This window comes from Taudactylus pleione, unplaced genomic scaffold (assembly GCF_031769625.1).
Source record: "Taudactylus pleione unplaced genomic scaffold, aTauple2 ptg000887l, whole genome shotgun sequence".
NCBI classification, from domain to species: Eukaryota; Metazoa; Chordata; class Amphibia; order Anura; family Myobatrachidae; genus Taudactylus; species Taudactylus pleione.
This window is the reverse complement of record NW_028285288.1, coordinates 4,982,571-4,995,000: the sequence shown is the minus strand read 5'-3', so window position 1 is coordinate 4,995,000 and position 12,430 is coordinate 4,982,571.

Here is a 12,430-nt window from a genome sequence, read left to right as displayed (position 1 = left end):
GCGATCCTTAATAAATGGGCCCCTATGTCAGTTCACAAAGTGGTGAATAGCTTGGACAGAACTGTCAAGATGGCGTTAGCTGTACTCTGCAGTGAGGACCAGAGAAGTGGGTTCAAACCTTTGTGCGCAGGAGTACACATTAGACGCACATGCTCATATTGCGTTTAGCCTTTCACCAGCAGCGTTCGGCTTACAGTGATAGGCAAAAAGCAAGGAGCTGAAGAGCGTGGTTATCATCGGGACTCTCAGGGCAACCCCAGCACGATAAATAGCTGCGGTTCAATATTCTGTAACAGTGCAGCGCCGATTCAGAATCTTATTTAATGCAGCTTTATGATCAAATGACCTCATACTTTTTTTACTGCCTGTAATTAAAAGGGTTGGGTATGGAATCACTGTGGTCGTGATGCCGCCGGTGAGAATACCTACAGCGGCATACCTACACCATTAGCTAAGTACCCTAACATTAACTCTTACTCCTAACCCTCCCTCCCCCCCCGGTGCCTGAACCTAACCACCCCCTAATTGCTTTAACCTGACCCCCGCCTCCCCTCACCCTAAACCTAACCCTCCCCCCCTTAGTGCCTAGCCCTAACCCTCCCCCTAGTGCCTAACATTAACCCTCCCCCTAACCCCACTACTTACCTTCGGGATTCTGACAGACGGAATCCCAGCAATCGGTTTTATGACCGCTGTCCCATCCAAAGGCACACAGCAATTGCCATAAGACTGGTGCAAGTTTCATAGTGTATTTACGTATTATTATATAGTGGAAAATGCCCACTATGTATTTCACTTCCCTATATCAGTGTTAGAAACTCAAATTAAACAGCATTTTGCAAAATTGTTTCATGTTTCTCTGGTGGATTTGGCCGTATTTGTTCCCTGTCCTCACTAACCATACCATACAGCCGAACTTTACTGCACTTGACTGTATTCCCAGGCCTATAAGAGAAATGAGAACTATGACAGTGGTGGAATAGCGTTCTGCTGGAGGGTGATGCAAGATTCGTAGACTGTAGCCCGGGACCTTTGTACCTGTGTAAAATGGCCCAATCCTGTTAGACGTCTCTATAAATATTCTCATTTCCAGGGACTGTCTGCCATCATGAACTACAGTGTATATACAGCCCTGGAAACAGACCTATCTTTATAAGAGCGATACTATATATGCTCTTCGGTTAATTGCTAAAGGTTATATGTTAATGTACAAAATGTTCACTCCAATAATAATTTGGTTAATAGCCGCCCATGTAAATGTGTTAGTGTAATTATCGTATTCTTGGAATAAACACCCACAATGTTCTGTGCAGATAATCGTCACATCATCTGAAAAAACATTTAAATAGCAGACTCTCAGTCATTACCAAAGAGAAGATGTGGGTGCTTCAGACTTGTTTTGCCACTTACTAATTCTATTTCAAATACAATAGGGCAAATGAGAATCTGCCAATTGGGACTTTACTGTTAATGTGTTCGTTAATAAGCTGGAAAGAGAATTGTTACCAGAATCTACTGCTTTTTAGGTATAAGTTTCTCTTTTCTATTGGAGTCATTCCTTATAATGACGCAAGGGTATAGGAAGAAGGTGCTTTGGCTGGTCTAATACAGCCTGCTGTAGCCAATCAGAACTTTACGTTAATATCAGGTGACACAGAGGATTCAGCTCAGCCAACTCCTGTATGTCCCTTTGGAAACGAAAGGGGATTTTTCACTAAAGATTTTTATTTCTTTGTTTTTTTTTTAAGCCAGAAAGTTCTCATCGCCTGAAGACCAGACCAATGGGTATTCCACCCTTTTGACGATGTCATTATTCATTTAAAGATTTTAAGGCTGATGACTATTTGAGGGCGAATCGGTTTTGCATACGTATCTTTCATGTTTTCATGCTACGTATGCTTTAGGGGCTGATTGTACATATGGGGCGATGCTGAGTTGTGTGCAACTCAGGGCCTGATTCAGCAGGAACGCAAGTGAGAGAACGCACACACTCGGCCGATGTTTTTGCACTGTGCAAGCATCGCACTATGAGTGCGCGAACTTGGTAGTGCGATAGGGTAAAGGTACGCAGACTACACGCAGTGTGTACGCAGACACTTCCAATATTGATTGACAGGAAGTGTTGTTTGCGTGTGGTGACGGGGGGTGGTTGGGCGAACGCAGGCGTCCATGTGCATTGGGGTGGTGTTATATGGGCGTGCATAATTAAGGCAGGGCGGTGGCTTATGCAGCCGGGCGACTTAATGCAACAAAATCCTATGCCAGGTAAGGTCACCCTCTATTCTGCATCTGGGTCCAATAGATCTCAATGTTACCGATGTTTGCGCTATCCTGTGTACTGATTGAGCATTGGGTAAAGGGAGATTGGGAGGCACTATGTATTGCTGGGCGTCTGCATCCTTGTGCTGCGTATGCCATGCGTATGCATTGATTAGCATATACACGCAGTGGCCGAGTACGTGTGTTCTCTTACATGCGTTCCTTGCTGAATCAGGCCCTCAGTCGCAAACACTTCAAGCTAATGTGGCTTTCACATTTATGCATAGGCAAATTTATAATGGGTGCACTGTGTCCGGTCCGCACGGGTCCCTGCATCCAGGGGGCCCGTCACCATATACCCTGCACCACACATACCTGGCTCAGGAGAGCGGGTCCCTCCTTATCAGCGGCGCCATCTTCCCAGTGATATCTATGGGAAGATGGCGCTGAACAGTGGGCCTGATTCAGACCCGGACGCTATTTGCAGCTGCTCGCTCTCAAAAAGGGGCCGTCTATGCAAAACATGCGCTCGCTCTTTGCGGTGTAAGGACGCCTTTATGTCTTAGCGAGCTAGGGCTTATTGCGCTCGCAAGTGTTTAAAGACGCCCCCTTGCCACTCACAACAAACGTCATCTCCAGGAAATTTAGGATTAATCTGGACCACCGGGAGCCATCAGAGCTGCTCGCAGCACTTAAGGTAGACCGAGCCTCCCGCAAGCAGTGCGAGCAGTTCATGGAAAAATCATCCAAGTCACATGTTCAATGACGCTACTTTGCTAATTATGCACACCCATTAAACTTTGTTCTGATAGTCGGGCATCCCTGCGTTCGAACATCCACTCCCCTGTTCACAAGCACCTTCCCCTGTCACCATCCACAAACGGCGTTATCTGTCACTCAAAATAGCGGGCTGTGGGCGAGCACTTTCCCATCGCACTGACTGGTTCACACACGCGCATTGCGCATTATACGCAAGCGCAGATTGAGAAAAATTGCTCAATGCGAGCGAGCGCAGCATAGCGAACGGGTCTGAATCAGGCCCAGTGTAAGTGAAGACTCTGCCAGAGCCTTTACCCGCTTGTGGGCATGCATCATCTACTCGAATATCACTGAGAAGATGGTGCCGCGGAAGACCCGCTTGCCTAAGCAAGGTAAGAATCATTGTTTGGGGGAGGAGTGTCGCTGCTCAGAATAGGGATCCTGCTGCACATGTAATGGTGTATCAATGGAATTTCGGACTATTCACTACGGAAAATCTGACTTGAACATGTCCAAGCCTGTTCTACAGTCTCGATTTTTCAATAGGTTCTAAAAGTCGAACTCTAGTTAAAACAGTAGGAGAAACCAATCTCCCCAGCAAGGGCTCAGATGCTTCCTGAAAGTGGTTGCGCACTATTAAGATTTGACATTTATATACATTTATATACATAGCGCAATTGTAGTCTCCATCTCTTTACAATTGTATGGAATATTTATAGTAAATACGTTGTGACTATAACACAGAGTCTAGTTCTGTTCTTTGGTTATATACTGTATCACTACACAATCAAACAGATTTCCAGCAGGTCAGAAATAGACGATTTTGAATTATTTTCACTTTTCCTTGGGTGACTGATTAAGGTCATGGAGTTGTGTGTGTTCATGTAAATGAAATAGTGGTAAAGCAACCAGGGACCCAACGGCTACACTGAAAGTTTATACTGAACCCACTATAGCAATTATTATTCATAAGTCATTTCCTGCTATCTAAGTACAGCACGTCTTCCCCTCAAATGCCAAGAGAATGCCGAAAACCTATGAGGTCATTCTTCTGGAATCTACAGTAGGGCGACATTTTCTTGACATAAGAATAATACTTGTAGCATGGGCTGACAAATTAACAACATAATAAGGAGCCGAAATGGGAAATATTCTATTTGGGGTTGGCTAGGTCCGACAGAACTGAAAATCCGGTTTTGTGCGCCAAATCCGGCTCTGAAAATCATCTTCGCCGGAAATCTCAGATCTTGCTTGTTTTGAATCACATATAAACTTATCCTTTCTGCTCTCAGCTGCCTATTTACACTAGAAAGTATGGAGAGATGTAATGTCAGTAAGTGCAGCACAGTAAAGTCAATTATAGCGGGAGAGTGAGTGTGAGACAGGCCCTGATGCAGACCCGCTCGCTGCCGGAGGCAGCTCGCAGGTCTGAAACGCGTTTTTTTTTTGTCCAGCTTTCTGGCCGCTCGCTAAGCTGTGGGTGACCACCCACAGCTTTTGCGAGAGGCCAGGTGATGGTCGCGATGGTCACCTTGTGGTAGGGTCTCGTCTGCCGCAAGCCCCAGTGAGCTTCCTGCTCTAACAGAGCAGGGAGCTCACTACTGACATCCTGAGTGATGTCAGTAGTGCCTCCCCCAAACTGCAAGCGTTCCTTTGGGAACGCCTCCGCGTGGCAAGCCACCCCCCCGACATGCCTACAAAATGGGGCAAGATGTCGATCAACAACGGCAGCTGCCCCATTTGTAGCGAGCCCCGGAGCGAGTGAATTTCTCACTCGCTCCGGGGCTCGCGCATGCCGCGCGTGCGCACTGCCCAGGTCAACAACCCGCTTGCGAGCACTATGCGCTTGCGAGCTGGTCTGAATCAGGCCCAGAGTGAGAAAGGGTAAGCAACTAGTCTGTACTGGACTGACTAGATGGGTTGGGTACGGGATGCCGGCACTAGAGATGCCGGCGGTGAGAATTCCAATGCCGGCACCCCGACAAGGTTAGGATACCGAAACCTGTCTGATAAGTATCCTAACCCTACCCTTACCCCTAACCCTCCCTTCCCGCACCCTAAGCATAACCTCCTCCCCAGTGCCTAAACCTAACCCTCCCAACCGAAGTGCTTAACCCTCCCTCTAGTAACTAACCCTTACCCCACTACTTACCGCTGGGATGCCGGTGCCGGGATTCTGAGTGGCATCGGGGTTCCGGTGCAGGCATTCTGAGTGCCGGCACCCCGCATGCCGGTATTTCAACTGCATCCCCTCTAGAAAACTAGCTAAAAAGCAGGCTGCCTGTTTCATTGTTTTAGAGTCATACCACCCCCAATGAAAATAAAAGATCACTTTTTGTTAAAATCCTAGTGCTAACGGTTGGGTAATTTTGTGTTAGGAGTAGGGGTGAGCGGGTTCGGATTTCTGAAATCCGAACCCCCCCGAACCCCACAGATCCGAGGCTGATCCGAGTCAGGCTCGACTTTTCCCGCCTGACTCGGATCTGAAATCGAGGCAAAACGTCATCATCCCGCCTTCCGAGTCTCGCGGGTTTTGGATCCTATATAAGGTACCCGCGTCGGCGCCATTTTCTCACTCGGCTGTGGACAATGAAGAGGGAGGGTGGGAGTTAGGGCTGGCTGGGCTGTGTAGTGTAGTGTAGTGCAGAGTAGTGTTGTGCTGTGCTGTGCTGCGCTGTGCTGCTGTTGTCCACTACTTCAAAGTCCATAGGGGCTGGCTGTGTTGTGTTGTGCTGCTGTTGTTAATAGGGGCTGTGTCCACTACTTCAAAGTCCATAGGGGCTGGCTGGACTGTGTTGTGCAGTCAGTTCTCCATAGGGGCTGTGTCCACTCCAAAGTCCTGTGCAGTGTCCCAGTCCTAAAGGGGTGCTGTAGTGTTGTCCAGGGGGTGCTCTGTCCATCAGGGGTGCTCCCTCCAAGTGCTAAAAAATAATATTTTTTGTGTGTTTGTGAATTGTGTGCGCAGTAGCCGCACGTGCATCAACAAAGTAGTGCCAAGCGTACGCCTGTGTCATAAGTAAAGGGCCGGCTGGCTTGACCGTTAAAGGGTGCTGTAACCCCCAAAGTACACTCCAGTCTGTGACTTGTGTGCACTGTGGCTGCACGTGCATCAACATAGGAGCAGCGCCAAGCATGCGCCTGTGTCCCATAAGTAAAGAGCCGGCTGGCTCATTTCTTAAAGGGTGGTGTAACCCACAAAGTGCGATACTCTCCAGCAAAAATAAAAAAATATTTTCTGTGTTTGTGTGCGCTTTAGCCGCACGTATATATCAATATAACATAAATGGAGGACCAAACTTTCTCCGATAAAAATAAAATAGGGAAAGATCAAGAACCACTTCCTCCTAGTGCTATTGCTGCTGCTGGGAGTTGTTCATCATCCCAGAGAGGAAGTAGGAACATCACTACTTTTACTAAACAATTGACCCTCCAACAGTCCCTAGCGATGAGGATGAAGTACGACAGCAGTCATCCTGAAGCAAAACGTATAACTGAGGCCTTGACTGCTATGTTGGTGTTAGACGTGCATCCGGTATACGCCATTAGTGCAGTGGGATTTAGACAATTGATGGAGGTAGTGTGTCCTCGGTTCCAAATCCCATCTAGATTCCACCTGCATCATCAAAGCAGCAGTGACAAGCGTGCGTCTGTCTGTTAAAGGGTGGTGACACCCTCAAAGTGTGCTACACAAACAATAAAAATATTGTTCTTTTTTTTTCGGTCTTTGTGAAATGTGTGGGCTGTAGCCGCACCTGCATCCTTAAAGCAGCAGCGACAAGCGTGAGTCTGTCTGTTAAAGGGTGGTGACACCCTCAAAGTGTGCTACACAAACAATAAAAATATTGTACTTTTTTTTTCTGTCTTTGTGAAATGTGTGGGCTGTAGCCGCACTTGCATCCTCAAAGCAGCAGCGACATGATACTGTCACCATTGACAGAATGGTGGAGGATTACATCGGTGACAGCATCCAAGTAGGCATGTCAGACAGTCCGTACCTGTACTGGCAGGAAAAAGAAGCAATTTGGAGGTCCCTGTACAAACTGGCTCTATTTTACCTGAGTTGCCCCCCCTACAGTGTGTACTCCGAAAGAGTGTTTAGTGCAGCCGGGAACCTTGTCAGCGAAAGGCGTAGGAGGTTGCTTCCACAAAATGTGGAGATGATGTTCATAAAATGAATTATCAACTCTTCCAGGGAGACCAGCCTCCAGAACGTACAGAGGGACCTGTGGTTCCAGCGGGGACGAATTAATACTCTGTGAGGATGAGGATGTACACACTGAAGAGGGTGAGGAATCGGTGGATGAGGAGGATGAGGATGACATCTTGCCTCCGTAGAGCCAGTTTGTGCAGGGACAGATTAATTGCCAGCTTGTTTTGTGGGGCCCCAAACGAACCAATCATTTCAGCCACAGTTGTGTGGCAGACCCTGGCGCTGAAATGATTGGTTAGTTAAAGTGTGCATGTCCTGTTTATACAACATAAGGGTGGGTGGGAGGGCCCAAGGACAATTCCATCTTGCACCTCTTTTTTTTCTTTGCATTATGTACAGTTTGGGGCCTAGTTTTTCAAACTGCCATCCTGTCTGCCACTGCAGTTTCACGCCTAGATGGGTCACGTGTTTGTGCCGCCCACTCGTGTCGCTTAGCATAGTCATCCAGCTACCTCGGTGCAACCTTTTGGACATAAAAACACTATTGTGAAGTATGAGGTGTTCAGAATAGACTGGAAATGAGTGGAAATTAAGGTTATTGAGGTTAATAATAGCATAGGAGCAGAAAAACCTACAAATTCTGTGATTTTAGCTGTTTTTATGCTTTTTTTCAAAAAAATACAGATCCAAAACACAAAACCCAGAACCCAAAACACTTAAGGGTGGTTTTGGCAAAACCAATCCAGATCCAAAACACGAAGAAAGATCCAGATCCAAAACCAAAACACAAAACACGAAAAGTGGCCGGTGTACACCCCTACTTAGGAGTAGTATCACCACATCTCTGATAGCATTGGGCATGTGACTTTACATTCAAGCCACAAAAATATTTGTGTCTTATTCTTGTTAAAATCCAAGTGGCTACTGTTACAGGTGTTGTTGTGCAAGGTCCAGTGTGACATCTGTGTTAGCAAGCGGTAGAAATGAAGGGTAGAGCGGCTATTTGATGGCTGTGGCTGGCTGCCTCTGCGCCAGAACCCCCCAGAAATAAATAGCAGTTCTAGATTTTAAAATTCAGTTGAAATACAATTTGAATTTGATTATATTGAGTGAGAGTGTAATCACATAGGCCTCTATTATACCCCTTTTACACCAGAGCTAAAACACGGGTTATTGCAGGGGTAACCCGGGTAGCTCCTTGGTGTAAAAGGGGACCGGGTTGGATTCCCAGGTGGAATGACCCAGAAATCCAACCAAGGTAACTTGCAGGGTTTTACACGGGAATAACCCACGAAACTCTGCAGTGGAAACGACGCGATCCGGGTCATGATGCCCTGGATCGTGCCGCATGGCCGATTGGCTGGCTTCAGTGACAATTACAGATGATGTCAACTCCAAGCGTCCACTTCAATGCCGGAAAAGCCTGGTCATTGCAGACCTGGCTCTGGTGTGAACGGCAATATCCTGGATCGGCGCCGGCTAAATTCTGGATCTGATCCGGTTTGGAACCCTGTTCCAACCTCCAGGTCAGACCCAGAATTTAAGTATAAAAGCAGTATTTGTAAGCAGTACAAGTGAATAAAGGGTACTATGGCTGATTCATTACACAGGAACCTCCAGAAAACGCCACCAAAATGAAATGCTAAGGGTATTATTGTATAAGGGACAGTATCAGATTTTTGATTGTAAGTAGAGGTGTGTGCCGACCTTCTTGTTTTGGTTTTGGATCCAGATTCATCTTCATGTTTTGGTTTTGCAAAACCACCCTCACGTGTTTTGGCTTTGCTTTTGGAACGTCATTTAAAAATCCGAGTTCCAAGCCACGGGAAGATCCGAACCCGGACCCGGTTCAACTCAGTGCCCCAAAGTGATTCCGAACCCAAAAAATAAAATAAAAAATATGAACCTTGATATATTTTTAGCCAGCGCTAATTTTTTTTTCTACATGGTTCCTTCAGTTGCATCTTGTGCCTTGAGAGGCCGAGCAAGTCAGTTACATTCTAACCTACGTTTGGTCTGAAAATTGTGTCGTACTCTAAATCCGGCTCATAGAGAGGCTTATTGCAACTTTTTATCCCCGGCTATAACTATTGAATTACTTTCTCTAAAAGGAAGATTGGAGACCTGTAACCAGATGGGGATACTGGGAATTGGTTTATTTATTGAAAGTATTGCTATACTAGCAGCCTCCCGTGAAAAAAAAAATACCCCAACAAGCTGTCCTGGCAAATCCCAGAAAGTTAATGGTTTGAAAAAGCCAATTGCTCTCTTTCATGAATATTAGATTATACAGCTATATGTTGGACATGCAGACAGAGTGATAGCAGTGTAAGAGTGCTGATATCAAAAAACAAAATACCCTGAGACGCTGTCTCGACAATTCCTAGAACTGAAATGGTTTGAGAAAAACAATGGTTGACTTTCATCTACATTAGATTATACAGCCTGACATGCAGAGGGGCATCAGAGATAGTGATCATTTGAGGGGGGGGGGGGAGACACCAACAAATTTTCCAGCCAAATTACAGAAATAAAATGATCTGAGTAAGTCAACAGATAACTTTAAGGGCTCTATTTATTAACATTATTTTTAATAAAATAAAGTGAAATAGGGTGTTTTGTGTTGTCACACCCTTTTCACATTATTTTAGTATCACCTATAGTTATTTCAGGGCAATTGGAGTAGAATTCGTAAAATTCGACTCCAACCCCTAAGTATCACTTATTTTTAGTAATCAGATCACATTTCCTATACTTGTAATGGGAAATGTGATCCGACCAAAGTTACTAAAAATAAATTGTTAAAAAATACTGGGGAAAGCTCTGCGATAATAACGCCACCTGGAGGTGGCGTTATCCAGGGTCTCCCCCGGTTACCGGGCTCCTACTCTGCTCTAAAAGGCAGAGCAGAGCCCGGAGCCGGTCCCAGTGATCAGCTGTATGGTCTAAAAAGAACCCCAAGCTGATCACTGCTAAAAAAAAAAATAGTAAAAAAAAAAATTCAGTTACCTGACTCCAGGGACCGGTGGTCGAGGCTCTGGTGATGTTCTCCCTCCGGTCAGCTGGTCTCCCATGGTGCACTGTGGCCCGGTCATCAGGTCCCAGTGCAGTATGGGATGTCAGCTGACCGGATGCATGGAAGACATCACCGGAGCACCGATGACTGCAGGTAAGTAATATGAAGGGAGGGGGGGTCCACGATTGTGGGGGCGGGGCTTAATGATGGGAGTGGGGCCTTGGCGTCGGTGGGGGTAGCAGTGGCGGCCAGTCGGCACTTGCTCGGGCACTTTGTCACGGTATTTTTTGCGAAAATACTGTGACTAGTGTGAGGAGGGGATTCGCAGGGACAGAGCTTTATCGCAAGCTCTGTCCCTGCAAGGGATTTGTAGTAAATCCCTGCGATATTGCCTGAATTCGCAATGCGAATTCAGTCAGTAATATCACACTACAATCTGCATTACCAATGCGGATTGTAGTAAATAGAGCCCTAATTCACAATAAATTCTACAGCAGTATATACCTTGAAGAGGATTATCAGCGTCATAGTAGTCATTTGCAAAAATAAGAAACACCAGCAGGCTTGCCTGGCAAATTCCTGAAATTAAATGGTTTGAGAATAGCCAATTGGTGACTTTGATTTTGATGAAGTACTGATAATTTGGCCCCTGGGACATTAAGATGGGAGGCAATCGGGAAGCCGACTGCCTAAATACCGGCAGCCGGCTTCCCGACTGTCATTTCCCGGCAAGGGTGAAATGCCAGGTGTCTAGATGTAGACGCCCGCATTTCCCCGACGCCGGGAGACCAGCGCCCGGCATCCCGATCGTAGGGAGGGTTAGGGTTAGGCACCCCCGGGGGGGACTTAGGGTTAGGCACCCCCCCGGGGGACTTAGGTTTAGGCAGCGGGGAAGGGGGTGGTTAGGGTTAGGCACTTAGAGGGGGGATTAGGGTTAGGCACTTGGGGGGGAAATTAGGGTTAGGCACCCCTAAGGAGGGTTAGGGTTAGGGGGGTTAGGTTAGATTAGTAAATACTTACCTATCCACGATCAGGATTTCCAGCGCTGTCGGGCTTCCGCTGCGTCGCACTCTGCTCCTGTCGGGCTGCCGGACGGCGGTATTTCACACCAATTCCATTAAGATAATTGGCAGTAGGGGAGATGAGATAGAATATGAAAGACCAAATGTAATATGGTGCGAGTTTAGGAAATGTAAGAGTTTCCTTAAACTTTTTAAACTCGGCCAATACAATAGAGTCTGAGAACAGACAAACTCGCATGTGTTTCAGACTAAAAAAACTCCCATGATTTAAACTCTCATTCAGAATGTTTTCCCATTTTAAAGATAATCCTCGACCAATGTGATAGTGTGAGAGTCTGCTGCTAAACGCTCACATTTGCTAAACTCTCACCCTATTACAGTGGTTCCTAAACTGTGCTCCGTGGCACCCTGGGGTGCCCCAGGACACTTACAGGGGTGCCCAAGGACACTTACAGGGGTGCCCCAGGACACTTACAGGGGTGCCCCAGGACACTTACAGGGGTGCCGTGAAAACAATGCTTATACTCTAGGGCGCCATGATTCAAAAAAGTTCAGGAACCGATGCCCTATTACATTTGGCCCAATACTGTATGTTATAGCAGTTACTGTATGTATAGTATTTTTAAAAATTAAATACTGTGTATATGCTTAATATGTTATGGGAGTGCAGTCATCAGTCACTATGCTGTCAGTGAGTACTGTATGTTGAAAGTACAATGCTGGTAGCATTATGCCGACCCGGTTTTAATGTTACTTATAGCATATTAACTCTGACGGCTTTATGGCCTTTAACATGATGGTTAAGCATCATGTTTAAAGTTACAATTCCCACATGGTTTCAATGCTTTACGTAGCATTACTAACCTCAGTGTCATTCTGCCAGCATGGTGCTTTCCACATAATGTCAACATAGTGAGTGTATGTATTCCAGTGCTATGTATAGATATATTTATTCATATATGCTGTATTACGTGATTACGGCACAAGCAGAAGCCCTCGTGCCTGGAATAAAAATTCATCCTTGTGAGCTGAGTGGGAGTGTAGGAGTGTGAGACCCCAGGCAGGAGGTACTTTAGGAGGTTCTCTGAGGAACGTTATAGAGTTGTAAAATGACCGTCCTGTTTGCCACTGCTGTTCCGCTAACTTTCACACATGTATATTTTACAAAAACTGCCTCTTGTTTGTGCGGCTGTCACTATTTGTAGTCAGCCAGCTGACTGCAGC